Genomic DNA, 22,101 nt, shown 5'->3' with positions numbered 1-22,101 from the left:
GATAAAGTGGTGGCTTTAACTCCATGACTTAAGCCCAGGAGTTCGAGGTTCCAGTAAGCCATGATTGTGCCACTGTACTCCAGCCTGGGCAACAGAGTGAGACCCTTTCTCTTAAGAAAAAAAAAAAAAAGATTGAAGTAGAGTTATATGTACAGACACAGAGCATCTACTGTATATTATTAGATGAAAAAAACAAGTTATAAAATATTCCAGTTGTGTTTAAAAATGATATGCAGCATGGCTCAGTTTTTCTTGCATCGAAGCTGATTGTTTAAGCTTCCTCCCTGCATACACTAAGCTCCTTCAGGGCTTGGGCAGTGCCTTTGGATGGTGTCTTCTCATCCTTTGCCGAGACTTTAGGTGGCATCTTGTACATAGTTGGCCCTCAGTGATTCCTTAACAGGTGTGATAATATGGCATTCATCTCATCATTAAAAGAGCCCTCTGCAAATTAGTCGAATTCTAGTTCCCAACTACTTTGAAATACATTTAAAAACTGATTCTGTAATTTTAAAATTGAGTTACTGATTTTTTGTTTTGTTTTGTTTTGAGACGGAGTCTCACTCTGTCACACAGGCTGGAGTACAGTGGCACAATCTCGGCTCACTGCAACCTCTGCTTCCCAGGTTCAAGCGATTCTATTGCCTCAGCCTCCCAAGTAGCTGGGACTACAGGCATGCGCCATCATGCCCAGCTAATTTTTGTATTTTTAGTAGAGACGTGGTTTCACCATGTTGGCCAGGCTGGTCTCGAACTCCTGACCTCAAGTGATCTGCCCACCTTGGCCTCCCAAAGTGCTGGGATTATAGGCATGAGCTACCATGCCTGGCCAAGTTACTGAAGTTTTTAATTAATATTTCAGTCTTTAAATGATTTTGTCATACTTGTTTTCGCCCCCATTTCTGAGATGTATTTTTTGACCTCCGCTGACTTTATAGTGTTGTGTTTGCAGGGTTTACCCTTTGGAAGCGGATTTAATTCTTGCTGTTTTTAATCAGTTGAAAAACATTAGTACTGGGTCTTACCTAAAAGCTTAAACCTTCATACGTGCATTAGAATCAGTGAAGCACCTTATAGGAAAGCAGAGTCCTGGACTGCAACCCCGTAGACTCTGATTTAGTAGGTCTCAGGGAGGGGCCCAAGGAATCTGAAGTTTTTGGTAATATTTAAGCCGATTCTAAAGCAGGTTCTGCTGATCATTCTGGGAAACACTGATTTTAAAAGATTGCATGGATTAGCCTAGATTAGCATGAATCTATTGGGTTTGTTAAACAAGAGCCTTTATTAAAATAAGAAGGTATCCATGTTAATTTATAAAATTTAACACACAGTTTAGACCAGAGCAAGATTTAAAGGACTATAAGCACTGAATGCTCTGTGATGTGATTCCATTAATCTATATCTGCCAAGATGCCGATCTACGCAGGCAGTACCATTGCAGGACCATGGTGTCACATGCACGGCCATCATAACCTGCAAGCGTGTAACTGCAGAATGGTCAGTAGAGCCTGGAACAAGATAAATCTCTAACTAAGAAGTGTGAGCCTTAAAGGAGCACAGATTATTAGTGAATGATCACTTAAATGTAGCTCCGGGACTTCAGTGTTAATATTGCTGTCATGTAACTCTATAAACAACGTTCTCTATTTATTTTATTTAAAAGTGGTCAAGAAAATTATTAATCCGACTGTGTCGTTCCATAGCCTTGTCTTAGAATGAGATCAGAATTCAGTGTTGTATAGGTGTATACTTTTGATCTTCCCAGGGACTGGGCCCCTTTAAAGTATAGGTTTTTAGCATCATTTAACTGTTCATGCAACCACAGTGATTTCCCCTGAGAGAGACCCTGGCAGCATTTCTAGTTTCTGCATTTCCTTTCTGTTGCCTGCCACACAGGTGGGGAGCAGAGAAGCGAGGGTACCAGAGGATTCCAGTGATGCTGTGGGTGTGTCCGGGGTGACCGGATAGCAGTGCAGCATGGAGGTAGCTTTGCGGTCTTCCAGGTCTTACTGCCTGGGATGGATTTCCTACTTTCCCGTTACTAATTGTGTGGCCTTTGGTAAATTATTGAACCTGGAAGCCTCAGTTTCCTCCTATGAAAATAGGAATCATTGACTCATGGAGTCATCGGGAAGATTGAGTTAATGACCCTAGAGTGCTTAGCATGACAGTACCTGGCACAGAGGAAGTGCTCTGCAAATGCCAGTGCTGTTATTATCAATCAGATAGACTTTTTCTTCCTTAACATCCTACACTTAGAGATTTTAACATTTACTGTTCATTAATCCGCTTAGGCTCCTAGTTTCTTATAACATGTTTCTAATTTTTAAAGGGATCAATTTCTTTTTTTTTTCTAGAGAATCTTTTTTAACAAGGCATAGATATTTGTATGTATATCCTAATCAGAGACATATGGCAGTTTCCGTGGACCCATAGTATAATGAGAGGATTATGGCTTTATCTTTATAAGATTATGTCATAAGCAATAAACTCTAAAGAAAAAGACAACCTCTTCCTTTGTTCCAGATAAATCTTCTGGGCGGTTCTTAATTTTTATCCATCAGTCTTGTTCTATAAGCAAAATGGTTACACTTTGGGATTTCTGAATTCTGTTTTCCATGTAATGGAACTTTGCTTAATTTTTTCCAGCTTGAGTACTCACTTGTGTAAACTGTAATCACAAAATTTCTCCCGAAGAGAGATAGGCCAGGCTTGCTCAGTGTGGTGTGGTCCCATGTGATGGCAACTGGGAACAGTGAGTGGGTGGGTGTTTCCTCTCTCACCCACTCCTGTTAGCCTTTCTGGTGTCTCTGTGCCCACCCACACATGATTTCTGACTGCTGCAGGACAATATGGAAGGCACCTTGTAACACTTTTATTATTGTTCTGGGTTAAAGAAATACCTGGAAGGTCATAGTGTTGTGCCAGTAATGTGCTACCTTCTAATAAATATGTGTTGGTAATTAGAGACCAGAACTGCAAGGGTTTTAATAAGATTAGCTTTCCCTTTTCTGCTTAGTTTCTGGTATTAGCAGTGAGGACTTTAAGCAGTGATTTGTATTTTTTACTTTCTCTCTCAAAGATATTACAGATAGTGCAGTTTTTATCAGCTGCAGAAGGCAGCTGTTGAAGAAAGCTAATGTGATTGTTGAGAGCAGAGAATTGGATGATGGTAATGACCAGAATAGTTAACCTTTCGGAGCATGCTGATTGCTTTTCCTCGTATTAAGCGTTGTGCATAGGATCATCTCATGTCAAATCCCCAGTAACCCTAGGAGAGAATGCTACAGAGACAGCCACGGTTCCACGGCTGGGAGTAGGGGTCTGGATTTGAATCCAGGCCCCTCCTTTTTAGCTTAGCCTGTATTCTTGCATGCCCAGTTCTTAAAGCCGGTCAAATCTGTGCAAAACACTCAAAATGAGGAGTGTTTCTAGGTTGCAGTGAAAACTGTTACTGTGATGAAACATTAGTTTCTAGGCCTGACATCCCCCACCTTTGACTTTGTTATTTTCCTTGATGCAAAAATGTCTAGTTCTAAGGGAGCACATAAAGAGGAGACATAAAAATAGTGGAATACCATACCTGTTTTCTAGATAATGGCCTAGTTTAAGGTTTTGCCTGGAAAATTCCCTCTCATTTTTTCCTTTTTTTTTTTTTTTTTTTTAGGGCCATTTTTATATGTCTCTACCTTTGGCCTTTCTACCTTTTTTCCCCCTCTGCTAGAATGTTTATATGAATTGACACCTACCTGAAAGTAGTTCCAGACTTGACTTTTTTCAGTTTTACAGTAAAAATCTGCAGTTCTTGTACAGTTTTGGCAATTCAGTGCAGGGTCTTACTTATTTCATTAGAATTAAAAACTTGATCCATGCTGTTTTATTGGACAATGTTTCCTTTTTAGCTAAGGGGATAAAGGTCCTTTACTCATCATCTCATTTGGGAAATAAATCTCTTTCTTTATGTCTGTCTCCCTCATTCTTCCTCTTGTGCTCTGTCTCTATTCTCTTTGAATATTATATTGAATATAATATTGAATATTATGGTTGACCAAATGAATATTATATTGAATATACCATTGAATATTATGGATGACCAAATGACAGAAGAGGATAACATAGATAATAATAAGGTACATATCTTGAAGGACAAGCTGTAAAATAAGTAAAAAGTATGTTCTTCAAAACACTTCTATCAACTTCATGCTACTATTTCTTCATATTTCTGCAAGCTGGGTCTATCTCTGGTTTTGTTTGGCATTTATGGGGTACACACGATTTTGGCAGATAGGAGAACGTTTCATTCCTTAACCTTGTGTGGGTTCACCTGCATGGTATGTGTATTTCAGCATACACGGGGAGCTCTATAATTTTAGTCCTGTCCTGGGTTATCCCAGTCTGTAAAACAGGAAAGTAAAAAGTCACAGAGCTGTTCATTAAATGAGATAGTTATAGAAAGTCATTTGAAAAGCAGGGAGCTATTTTACAAGTATGGGCCTTTGTTTGTGATGTAAACGTAGACATTGACAAGGGCCAGTTGTTAGAATGACTTAAAAATACAATCCAGAACCCTGAAGGTCTAATAAAGACCTAAGATGGAATATTTAATCATTGTGTTCTTACTTGAAATCCCAACCGTGCTGTCTTGGATGGTCAGTAGAGACTTCCAGTGAACTCGCTTTGGTGGGGCTTTAGAAAGACACCTATGGAAGGCACATCACATGGGAAAAGCAGGAGCAAGAGAGAGAAAGGGGGAGGGGCACATACGTTTAAACAGCCAAATCTCGAGAGAACTCTTGGAATTAATTATATTTTACTTAAATTTCTTTAGACTGAATTCTAGAAAAAAATGTACAGTGGTAGAAGGAATGGGGTGGGATGGGATGGGACAGGGTAAGAATAGATTATAATTCTTCTGTGTTTTTAAATATTCAGGCAGATTAATATGTGATATGATGTTTACCCTTGGTTAAAGATCTACGTTTTTTGTTTTCTCTTGCAGCAATGACTTGACTTGAAGAGCTCTAAGAGACTGAAAACTTATATGAAGTTGCCTTGGGAATATTTTTATATATTTTATACAGTTTCTATCATGGAGTCAGCAGGCACGTGGAGAAAACCTAAAAGGGAATATTATTGCTGCGCCGTATACAGAATTCAGTTTGCTTTGAAACAAGTTTTGGTTGAAAGAGTCTGTTGAAAATTTTATTATACTTCCAGGGAAGGAAAGAGCTGTTTTTATCTTCTTAACCACTCCCAGCCTCTACTCTTCCCAGCCCCTAATCCCAGGCCTTGGTGTACACACTGTAGTTTTTCCATTATGATGAGTATGTGCAGTGATACTATTCATGTACAGTCTGAGCTTATGCTCAGGGGTGTGTGTGTATATGTGTATACATGTGTGCACGTGAGTGTGTGTTTCTTTTTCCAGTTCCTGCATCCTATTTTGACACTGGTTGTAAGAAGATCTTGATACATACAGGTTAGCTGTTACAAAAGATAAAAGATGAATCTTCAGTGGTAAAAGCTCAGTGGAAATAATCTAGTTTAGCCCTGAGGAGTTGATTCCCCAAGGGACCATGGAGTCAGATGGGACCAGATGCTAGACTTTGGATTCCTTGACCACAACTTCAGCATTAACTCCTGCCACCACCATGTCACTCCACAGCACTTACACATTTTGAGAAGGTTTTTTTTTTTTTTTTTTGAGGCAGAGTCTTGCTGTGTCCCCTAGGCTGGAGTGCAGTGGCACAATCTCCACTCACCTCCATCTCCACCTCCCCAGGTTCAAGCGATTCTCCTGCCTCAGCCTCCCAAGTAGCTGGGATTACAGGCATGCACCACCACGCTCGACTAATTTTTGTATTTTTAGTAGAGACGGGGTATCACTATATTGGTCAGGCTGGTCTTGAACTCCTGACCTCAGGTGATCTACCCGCCTCGGCCTCCCAAAGTGCTGGGAATATAGGCGTGGGCCACTGCACCCGGTTTTTTTTTTTTTTTTTTTTTTTTTTTTTAACCTTTAGCTGAGCGATTCTTGGTTAATCCATTGAATAAAGGAGAAAATGGTTTAAAGTCACACACACACAAATTTGTTTGGACAACCCAAGGCCAAAACAAAAGAACCCTGCTTCTCTCTCTCTTTTTTTTTTTTTTTTTTTTGAGGCGGAGTCTCGCTCTGTCGCCCAGGCTGGAGTGCAGTGGCACAATCTCAGCTCACTGCAAGCTCCACCTTCTGAGTTCACGCCATTCTCCTGCCTCAGCCTCCTGAGTAGCTGGGACTACAGGTGCCCACCACCACGCTCAGCTTATTTTTTTTGTATTTTTAGGAGAGACGGGGTTTCACCGCATTAGCCAAGATGGTCTCGATCTCCTGACCTCGTGATCCACCCGCCTCGGCCTCCCAAAGTTCTGGGATTACAGGCGTGAGCCACTGCGCCCGGCCTAGAACCCTGCTTCTCATATAAGATGGGCCTGCACCTACCTCTGGCATGTTTTTCTTCGTGTATTTCCTGTTTTTCACCCTGTAACTAATGCTCATTATTTAAAACACTCCAGTTACTTTTCCCTTTAGGCCTGGCAAACTTTTTCTTTTTTTTTTTTTTATAACTGTACATTTTACAAAACACCTGAAAGGACCCAGAGGCATAAATAGTATTACATGATTTATGGTAGCTCTGGGGTGAGCTGTGGGGGAGGCCAGTTACAAGGTCTCCAAGACCTGCCTCCATGTCAGTGTTGGGGGTGCCTTGAGCACTTCTTTTATTTCATATAGGAAAATGCACATCTTTCATTTGTCTCCCAAAAGATGATTTCCATAAAAATATACTTCAAAGTATTTACTGTACATAGACTTCAATGATTTTATTTCCAGCATCAAACTAAACATTTCTAACCTTTTAAATAAATGGGGAATTTAGTTTCATGAGAATTTTTACTGACAACTAATAAACACTGTATGTGTACACATTCATATACACTGTGGACTGGAGAAAGTCAGTATGGAAATAAATTTCACTGAGATCCAGAAAGTAGCAATATAGGACTTTTAGGGGTATGTATTAGTGTAAATAATATATGTGCAGTCTAGGCTAATCATTTTAATTAAAAACAAATAAGCATACTTTTTTGCTTTAAAAATATGCCCTCAAAATGGTGGGGGATAAAATGTAAGATATTCTTTAGCTTTAATTATTTTTCCATCTTATTCAAGTCAGAGCACTTTTTTTTTTAAATAGCAATACAACAGGCAAGAGAATACTCAAAAATATTTAAAACTGTATTGATACCAAGAGTATGTTTTAAATATTTTCTAATACTTGAGCGGTTTTTGTCTGGCAGGCTTCCAAATTTGCCAAAATTAAGCGTTCAGTATTTTCAACACATACGCTTTTTACTGGTTTATACTGAACTATCTGATGAGAATTCCTAAGTGTTCCCAAAGCAACTGATGTTTACAGGTCTTGTGTTTCTCCTCCTTCTTTCTAAGGATGAGGGAATCCACAACAGACTTTCTCTAGAAAACACTAATGATGGACAACTTTTTGGTGTCATCAATGAGTTGGCTACTACCTTGATGTAAAAATTTGTAAGGAAAATTTTCACCATTTCGAGTGTCAAGTGTATTTTTAACTGTCTGGTTTGTACTTTTATGACTTTTGTACTACCAAAGCGGAGTTAAAAATAAAAATGTTAAACGCAGTGTGTTGTCTTGTGAGTGATCCAATTATTGGCGCCTTGTACACTGGAAATACAGTCGTGGCAGTATAATTATTGAGCTTAATTTTTTACAGTGCTGAATTTCTTGTGTCTTGAAATATCAAGTGATCACTTGGCTGACTTTCCTCATGAGATTTCCCCTTCTGCAGTACCCCTTCCCCTAACACAGGCATACCTTGGAGATACTGTGGGTTCAGCCCCAGCCTACTGCAATAAAGCAAATATTGCAATCAAGCCAGCCACATGAGCTTTTTGGTTTCCCACTGCATATAAAAAAGTTATATTTATACTATACTATAGTCTATTAAGTATATGCAATAATATTCTGTCAAAAAACTTACATACCTTAATTTAAAATACTTTTTATTGCTAAAAAAAAAAATACGATAATCTGAGCCTTCAGCAAGTCATAATCTTTTTGCTGCTGCAGGATCTTGCCTCAATGTTGAAGGCTACTGACCAGGTTGGTGGTTACTGAAGGTTGGGGTGGCTGTGGCAATTTCTTAAAATAGCACAGTGATAAAGTTTGCTGCACTGATTGACCTCACCTTTCATGAAAGTTTTCTCTATAGCATGCAGTACTGTTTGATAGCATTTTATCACAGTAGAACATCTTTCAAAATTGGAGTCAATCATCTCAAAATCTGATGCTGCTTTATCAACTAAGTTTATGTATTATTATATTCTAAATCCTTTGCTGTCATTTCAACAGTGTTCACAGCATCTTCACCAGGAGTAGATGCCATCTCAGGAAACCACTTTCTTTCATCATCTGTTAAGCAATTCCTCATCTATTCAAGTTTTATCATGAGATGGCAGCAATTCAGTTCAATCTTCATGCTCACTTCTGATTCTAGTTCTGCTGCTGTTTCCACCACATCTGCAGTGACTTCCTCCACTGAAGTCTTGAACCCCTCCAAGTCATCTATGAGGGTTGGAATCAACTTCCAGACTCCTGTTAATGTCTCTATTTTTACCTCCTGTGAATCAAAAATGTTCTTAATGGCATCTAGAATGGTGAATTCCTTCCAGAAGATTTCAATTGACTTTACTGAGGTCCAATAGAGGAATCACTGTCTACGGCGGCTGTAGCCTTATGAAATGCCTTTCTTAAATAATTAGACTTGAAAGTGGGAATTAATCTATGGGCTGCAGAATGGATGTTGTGTTAGCAGGCATGAAAGCATTTCTCCCTTTGTACATCTCCATAAGAGCTCTTGGGTAACTGACCAGGTCCTTGTCAATGAGTTATTATTTTGAACGGAATCTTTTTTTCTGAGCAGTAGGTCTCAACAGTGGGCTTTAAATGTTCAGTAAACCATGCTGTCAACAGATGTGCTGTTATCTAGGCTGTTTACAGGCAGAGTCGATTTAGCATAATTCTTAAGGGCCTTATGATTTTCAAAATGGTAAATGAGCATTGGCTTCAACCTAAAGTTGACAGCTATGTTAGCCCCTAAAATGAGAGCCTGTGCTTTTGAGGTTTTGAAGCCAGGCATTGACTTCTCAACTATGAAAATCCTAGATGTCATCTCCTTCCAAATCTGTTTTTTCATTTAGCCACCTTCATCCATGATCTTAGCTAGATTTTCTGGATTATTTACTGCAGTTTCTAAATTAGCACTTGCTGCTTCACTTTGTACTTCTATATAATGGCAATGGTTTCTTTAGTTAATCCTTATGAACTGGCTGGGTGCAGTGGCTCATGCCTGTAATCCCAGCACTTTGGGAGGCTGAGGCGGGCTGATTGCTTGAGGTCAGGAGTTTGAGACCAACCTGGCCAACATGGCGAAACCCTGTCTCCACTAAAAATACAAAAACTAGCTGGGCATAATGGTACACACCTGTAATCTCAGCTACTCAGGAGGCTGCAGTAGAAGGATCACTTGAATCCGGGAGATAGAGATTGCAGTCACTGCACACCAGCCTGGGTGACAGAGCTAGACTCTGTCTCAAAAAAAAAAAAAATTAAATTTAAAAATCTTATGAACCAACGTCTGCTGGCTTCCAACCTTTTTTCTGCAGCTTCCTCACTTCTTTCAGTCATTATAGAACTGAAGAGTTAGGACCTTGCTCTGTATTAGGCTTGGGCTTAAGGGAATGTTGTGGCTGGTTTGATTTTTTTATCCAGGCCACTGAATCTGTCTCCGTATCAGCAATAAGGCTGTTGCACTTTCTTATCATTCGTGTATTTGCTAGAGTAGCATTTTTAATTTTCTTCAAAACTTTTGCTTTGCTTTGCATTCACAACTTAACTATTTGGTACAGGAGGCCTAATTTTCTGCCTGTCTCGGCTTTTGACACGCCTTAATCATTTCTAGCTTTTTATTTAAGGTGAGATGCATGTGACCCTTCCTTTCACTTGAGCAGTGAGAAGCCATTGTAGGGTTACTAACTGGCCTAATTTTAATATTTTGTCTCAGGGAATAGGGAGGCCTGAGGAGAGGGAGAGAGACGGGAACGGCTGGTTGGTCGGGCAGTTGGAACACACATGCACAGCATTTACAGATTAAGTTCGTCATTTTATGTGGGCATTTTATGTGAACAGTTCATGTCATCCCAAAACAATTACAATAGTAACATCAGAAATCACTGATCACGGATCACTATAATAGATATAATAATAATGGAAAAGTTTGAAATATTTCAAGAATTACCCATATGTGACACAGGGACATGAGTGAGCACATGCTGTTGGAAAGGTGGTGCTGATGGCTGGGCACAGTGGCTCACGCCTGTAATCCCTGCACTTTGGGAGGCCGAGGCAGGCGGATCACGAGGTCAGGAGACCGAGACCATCCTGGCCACCATGGTGAAACCTTGTCTTTACTAACATACAAAAAAAAGAAAAAAATTAGCCGGGTGTGGTGGTGCGCGTCTATATCCCCAGCTACTTGGGAGGCTGAGGCAGGGGAATTGCTTGAACCTGGGAGGTGGAGGTTGCAGTGAGCTGAGATGGTGCCGCTGCACTCCTGCCTGGGCGACAGAGCAAGACTCCACCTCAAAAAAAAAAAAAGAAAAGAAAAGTGCTGATGGACCTTCTCAACTTGCAGGGTTGCCACACACCTACGGTTCATTAAAAAACAAAACAAAAACAAACAAGAAAACCCTACAATATCTGCCAAGCACACTACAGCAAAGTGCAATAAAATGAGGCATGCCTGTTACTGCTTTTTAAATTTGAAGATAATTTTGGACTTGTAGAAGAGTTGCAAAAGCAGTACAGAGTTCATGTAAACCCTTCCCTCCATTTCCCCGTATGTTACCAATCTTAACTATAAAAAAGTGATCACAACTAAAAAACTAACAGTGGTACAGTACCATTCATTAAATCACAACGTTCTTTGGATTGCATCCATTGTCTCACTAATGTCCCCTTGCTGTTCCAGGATCACCCACTGCATTTAGTTGTTGGATCCTGTCCCCTCTGATCTGTGGTTGCCCTTTAGTCTTTTCTTGTGTTTCATGATCTTGACACTCGAATGTACTGATCAGTTCTTTTGTAGACTCTCCCTCAACCTAGGTGTTCCAGCTGATTCTTGTGATTTAGACGGAGGTTTTGTATAAGGGAAGGGACACCATACAGGTGATGTGCCCTTCCCATTGAATCGTGTCAGGAACGTGATGGTACGTATTACCCGTGATGTCAATCTTCATCATTGCCCAAGGTGGTGTCTGCCAGGTTTCATTTTGGTAAAGTTACTATTTTCCCTTTGTAATTAATGAATATTAGATGGGAGATACTTAGAGATTAGGCCAATATCTTATTTCTGCTTAAACTTTCACACATTAATTTTACCATCTGTATGAGTTTTCTAGGGCTACCATAACAAATTACCAAAACCTGGGTGCCCCAGAACACAGAAGTGTATTCTTTCACAGTCTAAAAAGCCAGACCCTGAAGTCAACGTGTCTGCAGGGTTGATTCCTTCTGATATCTCTGGGGTATAATCTGGCCCATGCCTCCCTCCCAGCTTCTGATGGTTGCTGGCAATTCTGGCATTCTGTGTCTTCTTCCCTGTGTGAGGGAGTCCTCTGCTCTTATAAGGACACCAGGCATTGGGTTTAGGGTCCACCCTAATCCAGTATGACTTTATCTTAACTTGATTACATTTGCAGAGAACCCATTTCCCGATAAGGTCATATCCACAGGTCTCAGAAGGTAGGACTTCAACATCAACAGGTCTTGTCGGGGATATCATTCAACCCACCACACCAACCATCGGTGGATCCTGGCTGCAGCGGCTATGTCTGTGGTAGGAGCCCTTTCAGGTTGGTGCCCATGTCCCTTGATGTGGTTCCATCCTTTACTTTTCTCCTTCCTCCACCTATTACACGCTCTTTCTTTCTTTCTCTTGTCTTCTTTCCTTTTTCTTTCTTTCCTTTTTCTTTCTTTCTTCTTTCCCCTTCTTCTTTTTTCTTTTTCTTTCTCTCCCTTCCTTCCTTCTCCTCCTCCTTCTCCTCCTCCTCCTTCTTGCCTTCCATCCTTCCCCTTTCTTGCATCTTTTTCCTTCCTTCCCTTTCTTTTTCTTTCTTTCTCCTTCCTTCTCTTTCTCTTCCTCCTCCCTTCTTCTTCTACCCTCCCTTCCTTCTTCCCTTCCTTCCTCCCTCCCTCTCTCCTTCCCTTCCTCTTTCTCTCCTTCTCTCTCCCTCCCTCCCTTCCTTCCTCCCTCCTTCCCTCCCTTCCTTCTTCCCTTCCTTCCTCCCTCCCTCTCTCCTTCCCTTCCTCTTTCTCTCCTTCTCTCTCCCTCCCTCCCTTCCTTCCTCTTTCTTCCTTTCTTTCTTTCTCTTTCTTTCTTTCCTTCTTTCCTTTCTCTTTCTTTTCTTTTCCTTCTTTCTTTCTTTCTTTCTCTCTCTTTCTTTCTCTTTCTTTCTTTCTCTCTCTCTCTTTCTTTCTTTATTCTTTTTCTTTCTTTCTTGACAAAGTCTCACTCTGTCGCCCAGGCCAGAGTGCAGTGGTACAACCTCGACTCGCTGCAACGTTTACCTCCCAGGCTCAAGTGGTTCTTCTGCCTCAGCCTCCTGAGTAGCTGGGATTACAAGCATACGCCACCACACCTGGCTACATTTTGTATTTTTAGTAGAGACAGGGTTTCACCATGTTGGCCAGGCTGGTTTTGAACTCCTGGCCTCAAGTGATCCACCTACCTCAGCCTTCCAAAGTGCTAGGATTACAGGTCCTTTCTTTTTTGAAAGCCCTTTATTACTTTCTGGCACCACAAGATTCTCCAGGTTCATCTTGTCTTGTATTTTCCTTGCCCCAGCCCTGAAATCAACCACTAACCCAAGGAGCCCTGGTTCCTTTTATTGGACAATGATGTTTAGAAATAAAGAGCACTAGGTGTCCTCATTGATGCTGGGATGTCACAGCTACTAGGCCCCCTGTACACACATATATACATACACACACACCAACCCATGCGGATACACACATCTTTATGTATTTTTTGTATCTATCTGTAAAACAAAAGCATGTGCCCACACTGCTACTTCTGACTCCAGGCTTGCTCCATAGTACTCGTTCTAAGCTTCCTGCTTTCCTTATTTGTAACTTTCTTCTCCAACAGTGAGGAAACCTGGCTCTTATTATCTATGATATTTTTACATGTTTATTCAACACTAGCATACATATTAAGTAGTTTGAAAATATATTACTGTGAGAAACACATTTTCCAACTGAAGTACTGTATGTGTGTGTCTCTGTGTGTGTATGTGTGTGTCTGTGTGTGTGTGTCTCTGTATGTGTGTGTGTGTCTGTGTGTGTGTGTGTCTGTGTGTGTGTGTCTGTGTGTGTGTGGTTCTTGTTTTTAGCCTTACAGTATTCTGTCAAAACTGTATTTGCCAAAGTTTCTTAAGTCAGCTCCTTTGTTCCCCACCCCCTTCTGCATGGTAATGTGACTCATTTGTAACACAGAGTCATTTGTCACCATCTGCATTCCATCTCTCCTTCATATCCTGGTTGAGATTTTTAAAATGTATAGACAGCAAACTTCACTCTGTGTGGTACCTCATAGGATTCTGATTTGGAGTGTGCGTGTGTGTGCGCGTGTGTATGTCCTTGAAAACAAGATGATCAATAACAGCTTATGCTGAGGAAGTGGAAAGGTTGATTTGGTCATTTGTGACCAAGTCACAACATGAGAACCAGAAACTCAGAATGTGTGCGCTAGGATGGATGTTAGAATTCCTCCAATCCCGTTTTATAGTTGAAAGGGGTCACTTGGGGACGACGGGCTTAGTTTTTGGTTAATTGGCCTTTTTGATATCCCCTCTAGTACATGTGTAATGTAGAATGGGGACGTTTGGTCACTAACTGGCTTTCATGTCTTTCTTGGCTCATTAGGGGAGTAGTGGGCACCTGGCAATGTGGCACATATGACCCTTCTGTTCCCCATGGTGACGGACGCTAGCCTCACGACGCTGGCCCTGAACAATTGGTTCAGCAAGCTCCCCACCCTGGCAGTTCCAGCACTTTGGGAGGCCAAGGTGGGCAGATTGCTTGAGCTCAGGAGTTTGAGACCAGCCTGGGCAACGTGAAAAAACCCTGACTCTTTGAAAAATACAAAAGAAAGTAGCCGAGCATGATGGCCCGTGCCTGCAGTCCCAGCTACTTGGGAGGCTCAGGTGGGAGGATTGCTTAAGCCTGCGAGGTCAAGGCTCTGGCGAGCCATAATTGTGCCATTGCATTCAAGCCTAGGTGACAGAGTGAGACTCTGTCTCAAACAAACAAACAAACAAAAAAAGCAACCAGCACTGCCTGTTTTCCCTCTGCACATTCCCTCCCTTTCCTCACACCAGGAAAGAAGACTACACAGCAGGAAATATAGTCTCCACCAGCCCCCTGGGTGAATTTGCCAGGGGGCCTGCCCATGGTCTTGAATGCTCCTGCACTTCTTTTTCAAATCTGTCTTCACATCCAGGCTTCCTCCACCCCAAAAGGCGGGGAACCCTTCCTTCTGTCTCACTGAGGACAGTAGAGTTGGGGGCTTGGAAATGGCGTCGCGCGATTTAGTGCATAGTATCACTGAGGGCTTGTTGTGTGGTCAAAGAGGACTATGTTTTGTATCTGAGGTTTGACTTGCCAGTTCTTAGATCCTCCGACCCTTTTGTCTGGGTGGGGCATGTTGGTTCTACCCAAGGATTCCCTTCTCTCCTCATCTTCCCAGAACCATGCTGCAGGACTGTTCTCAGATCTCCCCAGGGGACCCTCACTGTAGCTCTAAACACCTAAAGGACAGCTGGGACTTCTTTGTCTTGGGCATTTTGTGGCGTGGCCAGGGGGTGGTGTGGCTGCCCACGCGGTTCAGCTGGTGTCCAGCTCTGCAGGTCCTCCCACAGAGCTGGCCCTTCGCTCCCTCTGCTGGCCGAATCGGAGAACTGCACGGCCTTTGGGGGTTGGTGCCTTCAAGCCCTGGTGTTGCAGAAAGTACTCGTGATTTTTTGCTGAATGAATAAATAAACAAAAGCCCACCTTTAAAAACGAAAGACTACCATTAGCTATTTTGTGAGAGTAAAGGTTCAAGTCTAGTTTTTTTCTAACCGATTTTCTGGCGCTGCCAGTTTGTCTTTATTGTTTTTCTCATCGGACGCTCCATTTTCTCACCTGGGAGCTTGTGTCACTGCAGGTGTTACCTGGATACTGGTGAGAATGATTCGGTTCCGTTTTGGAGGGAACCCCGCGCGCTGAATGCTGTCATGGAAGTGGTGTGGTCTCAGAGAAGTAGGCACGACCTTTGCTGTTGCGTTTGAGCCCCACACTCACCACTGTGTGACATTGAGAAAGGTATCTTATCTTTCTGAGCCTCAATGCCATCTGTAAAATGACCTGTCTCACAGGAGTTTTAAGGATCAGAAAAATGCCTGCAAATCCTCTGTCTTCTCATCCACCCCTACCGAGGGCGCGACTGCTGTAAGCGGCATGTTTCGTAACTTGGTGAAGGGTCTACATGCGTCCATCCCCCACGGCTGATCAGAGTGGCTGTGACTGGTCCAGCACACACAACTTTGTCTGAGTCGAGTTGAGCCGGCCAGTTGCTTGCTGTGGAACTGAGCCACAGAGTTCCATAGCCTCATGGGGGGAAGCTCATGAGGGTTCCCATGGCTAAAGCTACAGCATTAGCCGCCAGAGCAATAAACCATTTTCTCCAGCAAATGGGCTGGAAAAAATGGTTTATTGCTCTGGTGGCTAAAGCTGTAGGCTAGGGGGCTGGTGAAGACCATATTTCCTGCTGTGTAGTCTTCTTTCCTGGTGTGATGAAAGGGAGGGAATGTGCTGAGGGAAGACAGGCAGTGCTGGTTGCTTTTTTTTTTTTTTTTTTTTTGGTTTGAGACAGAGTCTCACTCTGTCACCCAGGCTTGAATGCAGTGGCACAATCATGGCTCACCAGAGCCTCGACCTCCCAGGCTCAAGCAATCCTCCCACCTGAGCCTCCCAAGTAGCTGGGACTGCAGGCACAGGCCATCATGCTCAGCTACTTTATTTTGTATTTTTCAAAGAGACAGGTTTTTTTCACGTTGCCCAGGCTGGTCTCGAACTCCTGAGCTCAAACGATCTGCCCACCTCAGCCTCCCAAAGTGCTGGAACTACAGGCATGAGCCACTGTGCCCAGGCTGGTTGCTTTCAAGCCCCAGATTCAGTTGTCCCCAAGGCCTAGTTGCCCTTCTGAACTTCACGAACATTTCAAGGAAATTCTTTTGTTATCTAGTTTGGGTTTCTGTCATTTGCAACCAACCAACCAAACCAACAAAAAGAACTCATGACTAATGCAGTTATTTGCAGAAACGTAGCTATAGGAGGAGTTATAGAGCCACATGGAAAGTGAAGCTCTGGCATCCAGCCCTGCAGCTGAGACTTCCTAGAGCTGCCTTCACTCCATCGCCAGAAGGCCCGGCCATGGTGCGGTTTCTGTTGTGAAATGCTTTTGCAAACCCTTTTCCTTTTATTGCTTCAGGAGAATTTCCTTTCACCATCTTTCCTGGATTGGCACAGGGCTCATTCTTACAGCTCCCGATAAGAGCACAGATTTGGCATTCAGATGCCTTTGCTGCCTGTGACCTTAAACTCTTTGGACCCCGTCTTCTAACTACAGAATGAAGATAATATGTGCCTTTTAGGGTGGTTGTGAGGATCATATGAGCTCAGATGTGTAATGCACTTAGTACAGGCCAGGCACAGTCAGTGCTCACTCAGTGGTCTCTCAGATGAAATAGAACAATCTATTGGCCGCAGAGATGCCAAGTTCCAACCCTCTGTAGTGGAATAAATGATGGGGATTTTGCCTTTTGAGAGTTAGTTTTTGATGTTTCTGCCACAGCCATATTGTTTATAACATTCGAAGGTGGGCTGGGGGCGGAACCAGGTACAAGATGTAACTGCAAAGCCTATGGGGCCTGAGGTTCTCCTGATGGCAGGTCAACTGCCTTATTGGAAAGAATGACTTTCTTGCCTTGACTGATGTTGAATGAACCCAGATCTACCAGCTAAGGAGCATGGTCTCTTCCTCTGTTTGTTCAGGCTGAAATTTTATCTTAACCCTTTTATGACAAGATGTGCATGTAGCATAGGCATCTCAGTGAGTTTAAAAGTAACTCAATTTATTTTCATTCCTAAGTTAATCTAGCTGAGAAATCATAGACAAAATACTCTTGAAATCATAACATTATACCCAAATTGAAAAAATATAGGGGTTTACTTATTACAGATGAATATTAGTGTTGACCAAATCAAACAAAAACTACGCACGCACGCACACACACACACACACACAAATCCATACTAAATAAAACCCAAGCCAGACACAACCTCTCCAAAATAACCAATCAACCCTCCCAAATCTTCCATGGTTTCTGTTTTGTATTAAAAATGCATTTTATTTTATAACATCTTATTTGGGGCACGAGGAAAGATAAAAGAAAGGTCAATTTTAATGCTATAAATATTCACTTCAAATGCAATGTGACTTAAAGTTCAAAGGATAAATTCCCGTGTGTTCTACAATTGTTAAATGATGAAGATAATGAGAATAAAAATACACTAAAATTGAAGCGCCCCCAAGATGCATTTTTGCCTTTAGATGATTATTAATGACGTAGGTAGAACAGAACTTACCCAGTTTAGAAATTAGTATTATTAGAAGTGATTCATACAGCTTCGGTGGGTAGCAACAAAGATCTAGTTATTTAAAAAAGCGTTGAGTGTTACTCATAAAAGTGGGCCAGTGACCTTCGCTGGATAATAAAAGTACATCTAACTTTTTTTTTTTTTTTTTTTTTTTGAGATGGAGTCTCGCTCTGTCACCCAGGCTGGAGTGCAGTGGCGCAATCTTGGCTCACTGCAACCTCCGCCCCCTGGATTCAAGCAATTCTCCTGCCTCAGCCTCCAGAGTAGCTGGGATTACAGGTGTGCACCACCACGCCTGGCTAATTTTTATATTTTTAGTAGAGACAGGGTTTTGCCACGTTGGCCAGGCTGGTCTTGAATTCCTGACATCAAGTGATGCGCCTGCCTCGGCCTCCCGGAGTGCTGGGTTTACAGGCGTGAGCCACTGTACTCGGACAAAATTACATCTAACATTTATTGTTTACTTTGTGCTGGGTACGTGCTAAGCACTTTTTATCTCATTTAAATCTCATTATGGCCGAGAGAGGGGCCTAGCCATCACCTCCACTATACAGATGATGAAACTGAGGAAAGGAATCTTAAGCTATGTAGGGGTGGTTCATGGGTGGGGACATATGGCCCCTGGATCTGCCTCATCCTTTGTAGGGAAAGGAAATTCATGGTCTTATGATTGCTGCAAAAATACCATTGACAGTAGACAGTCTCAGAGATTTTACAGATAAAGCTGAAGCTGTCCTCACAGGGTTAACAAGAATTCTGGATTAAGCATTAATCAGGCTGTACTTTGGCCCACTTCCTTGTCACCAAAAGTCCTGTAGTAGCACTAGATCCTGACCATCTGCATCCCCATTGTTCCTATAGATAGGATTTCTGACATTAGAATCATAAAGCTTTTGTTAGAATTGCTTAAGGTGTTTTTCCCCAAATTCCAGTGAAACAGCTGACAGCCAACCCACCCAGACAAATGGGATCAGCATGAGAATACAGTTTCTTCATCACCCTGTCCCATGACTTCACCCTGTACTCTTCGACCCATCAACTATCACCACACTTAGGCTTACTCCAAACCCTTTAAAATGGCTAGCCCCAAACTCCTCAGGGAGACAGATTTGAGGTTTCCTTCCATCTCCTCGTTCAGCGGCCCTCCCATTAAACCTCTTGCTCTGCTGCAACCCCGTGTCTCAGCTATTGACTTGCGGCACGTTGGGCAACAGACCTATTATGGTTACAAGGCCTTGACTAACTTTTCTATTCTTTATTACAATCTTCCTTAGAACCAGAACAAAACCCCCCTTTAATCCCAATTGACAATACATACAATTTTACATATACAAAATTGGGTTGTCTCACATTTTGATTCAGCCCTTATCTTTGTCTAATGGCAACATGGATGTTGCCACAGAGAGGCATATTATGTCACCTTTAAAAGCACCGGTTTGGGCCAGGCGCGGTGGCTCAGTGAGCCTGTAATCCTAGCACTTTGGGAGGGTGAGGTGGGTGGATTGCCTGAGCTCAGGAGTTCGAGACCAGCCTGGGCAACATGGTGAAACCTTGTCTCTACTAAAATACAAAAAACTAGCTGGGCATCGTGGTGCACGCTTGTAATTCCAGCTACTCGGGAGGCTGAGACAGGAGAATCGCTTGAAGCTGGGAGGCAGAGGGTATAGTGAGCTGAGATCACACCACTGTACTCCAGCCTGGGTGATAGAGCGAGACTCCATCTCAAAAAAAAAAAAAAAAAAGCACCGGTTTGTTGTTCAATCTGGGTTCAGTTGAGATTCTGCCACTGTCTGGTTGTGTGATTCTGGATGAGTTATTTAGCTGTTTGAGCCTCCATTTTCCCATGTGTGAAATGGGGACAATCATACCTACAGCTCACAGTGTCACGGTAGACTTCAGTGAGATGATTCACGTGCAGTACTTAGAACAAGGCTGACTGCATTTGGTGCTTAACACACAGCAGTACTGAAAATGTTAAGCTATAGTCATACCTATAAAAATACTAAAAACAACAACAAAATACCAAAACCCATAACTTGTTGGCTCCCAGACATTAATTACTGAATACAATTTCTACGTTAATATTTGGCAAATTATTTTGAAGTAGTGTCTTTGCAGATTTTTTCTCTATATATTTTTTTCCCATAAACTTTTTTTTTTTTTGAGACAGAGTTGCACTTTGTTTCCCAGAACAGAACATTCGAGGAAATTCTTTTGTTATCTAGTTTGGGTTTCTGTCATTTGCAGCCAACCAACCAAACCAACAAAAAGAACTCATGACTAATGCAGTTATTTGCAGAAAAGTAGCTATAGGAGGAGTTTTTTATATATATACATATATATATATACACACACAATGATACATATAATATATATAACATATCATTTTATATATGTGTGTGTGTGTGTGTGTATATATATATATATATATACATATATATGCTGGAGTGCACCAGCACGATCTCGGCTCACTGCAACCTCTGCCTGCTGGGTTCAAGCAATTCTCCTGCCTCAGCCTCCCAAGTAGCTGGGATTACAGGCGAGCACCACCAGCCCTGGCTAATTTTTTTATTTTTAGTAGAGACAGGGTTTCACCATTTTGGCCCGGCTGGTCTTGAACTCCTGACCTCAAGTGATCTGCCTGCCTCGGCCTCCCAAAGTGCTGGGATTACAGGCATGAGCCACAGCACCCTGCCCCTATAAATTTTAATTTAAAAACCACAACAGTCCTTGATGGTTTGTCACCTGGCTTATGGCTGATGCCATGAAAACCTTAGACCTTAGATCTTGTGTCTTCAGAAACTGGTAATTTAGAGCTTTTGTTTCCTTTCTAAGCATCAACATCTAAGACAGAGAGAGCAGCACGTCAGCCGATGAGTAGAGGCTATAGACCTTCTGTGGCCTGTGAACTCTTCCTGATTTATGTAAATTTTGAGGTTTACCTTTATCCATAGCTTTAGGAATATTTTGGAGAATGGAAAAGAATGAGTTGGACCTAGAAATGGATTTTTTTTTTTGTGGGATTTCAAGTTGGTAATTTATGTCAAGAGAAATTGCATTGTTGTGCTTTCAAAGTAGCCAGATTCTGACTAAACAAGTATTCTAATTAGCCTGTTCCTCAATGGCCTCACTCATTTTAGTTTGGAATGTGTAGTTTTGATTAGGGAGATAAGTAAAATTCTTTGCCTGCCTTTTGGTCTCTAGGTCATATTTTACCTTAGTTCTGTATTAACTATTCCAAAATGCTTAAAGGCAGTAAATACAGAAGTCTCCTAGGAACAAGGCTCAGAGGGCAGCACAGGTGAGGAGGAAGAGTTGCAGGTCAGTGGTGTTGACGGTATTTGCAAGTGGGCTTGTATTATAAGTGCGTGGTTCACACTCATGTGTATGCTCTATGTGCTTTCAAAAATATTGGCCCGGGCTGGGTGCGGTGGCTCACGCCTGTAATCCCAGCACTTTGGGAGGTCAAGGTGGGCAGATCACCTGAGGTAGGGAGTTTGAGACCAGCCTGACCAACGTGGCAAAACCCTGTCTCCAGTAAAAATACAGAATTAGCTGGGCGTGGTGGCGCATGCCTGTAATCCCAGCTACTCGGGAGGCTGAGGCAGGAGAATCGCTTGAACCCAGGAGGCGGAGGTTGCAGTGAGCCAAGATCGTGCCATTGCACTCCAGCCTGGGCAACAAGAGTGAACCTCCATCTCAAAAAAAAAAAAAAAAAATATATATATATATATATATATATATATATATATATGCCCAGTTTTGTCTATTTACAGAGAGCTTTTATATATACTAGTTCATTTGATCTTCTAAACCAGTGGTTTCCAAAGTAGGTTTCACATACCCCAGGGGTGTGAAAAAAAATATTAATGCTCTGATATGTTGTTACTTCATCTTAGTATTGCTAAATACTGTAAACCATATAACATATTAGAAGATAGTACGGTTGTAAAAGTGCTTATATTAAGGGTGTGTGCAGTACTTTTTACTGATAACTGGTGCAAGATAAAAAAAGGTGTGGCAATCCCTGCTGGAGTCTTATGTGTTTCTCCAAGTGTGGAGAATTACTTACATAAACGATGTAGATGCCAGGACCCCACTCAAGACCTCCTAAGTCTGAATTCCTAGAGGTAGGTCCAGAAATCTGCCTTTTAAACAAGCACACCACATGCCTCAGGGGCACACTGAAGTTTGAGAATGTGCACTTTCAATTCTTAGAAATAGGAATGATCCCCATTTCACAGATGAGAAAAGTGAGGCTCAGA

The 22,101-nt window shown here is 42.0% G+C and overlaps 1 protein-coding gene across 1 annotated transcript in view; it reads left to right on the top strand.

Annotated features, from left to right (window-relative positions):
* The window catches only part of RELL1 (RELT like 1), a 73,897-nt gene extending 66,199 nt beyond the window's left edge, over positions 1 to 7,698 (top strand). The window contains exon 7 of the mRNA XM_016951441.3: positions 5,000 to 7,698. The gene's annotated coding sequence lies outside the window, so the exon portion shown is untranslated. The remainder of the gene's footprint in view (positions 1 to 4,999) is intronic.
* Positions 7,699 to 22,101: the final 14,403 nt, after the last annotated feature.

This window comes from Pan troglodytes, chromosome 3, assembly GCF_028858775.2.
Source record: "Pan troglodytes isolate AG18354 chromosome 3, NHGRI_mPanTro3-v2.0_pri, whole genome shotgun sequence".
NCBI lineage: Eukaryota > Metazoa > Chordata > Mammalia > Primates > Hominidae > Pan > Pan troglodytes.
The sequence above is the reverse complement of the archived record's forward strand: the minus strand, read 5'-3'. Positions and strand labels throughout refer to the sequence as shown.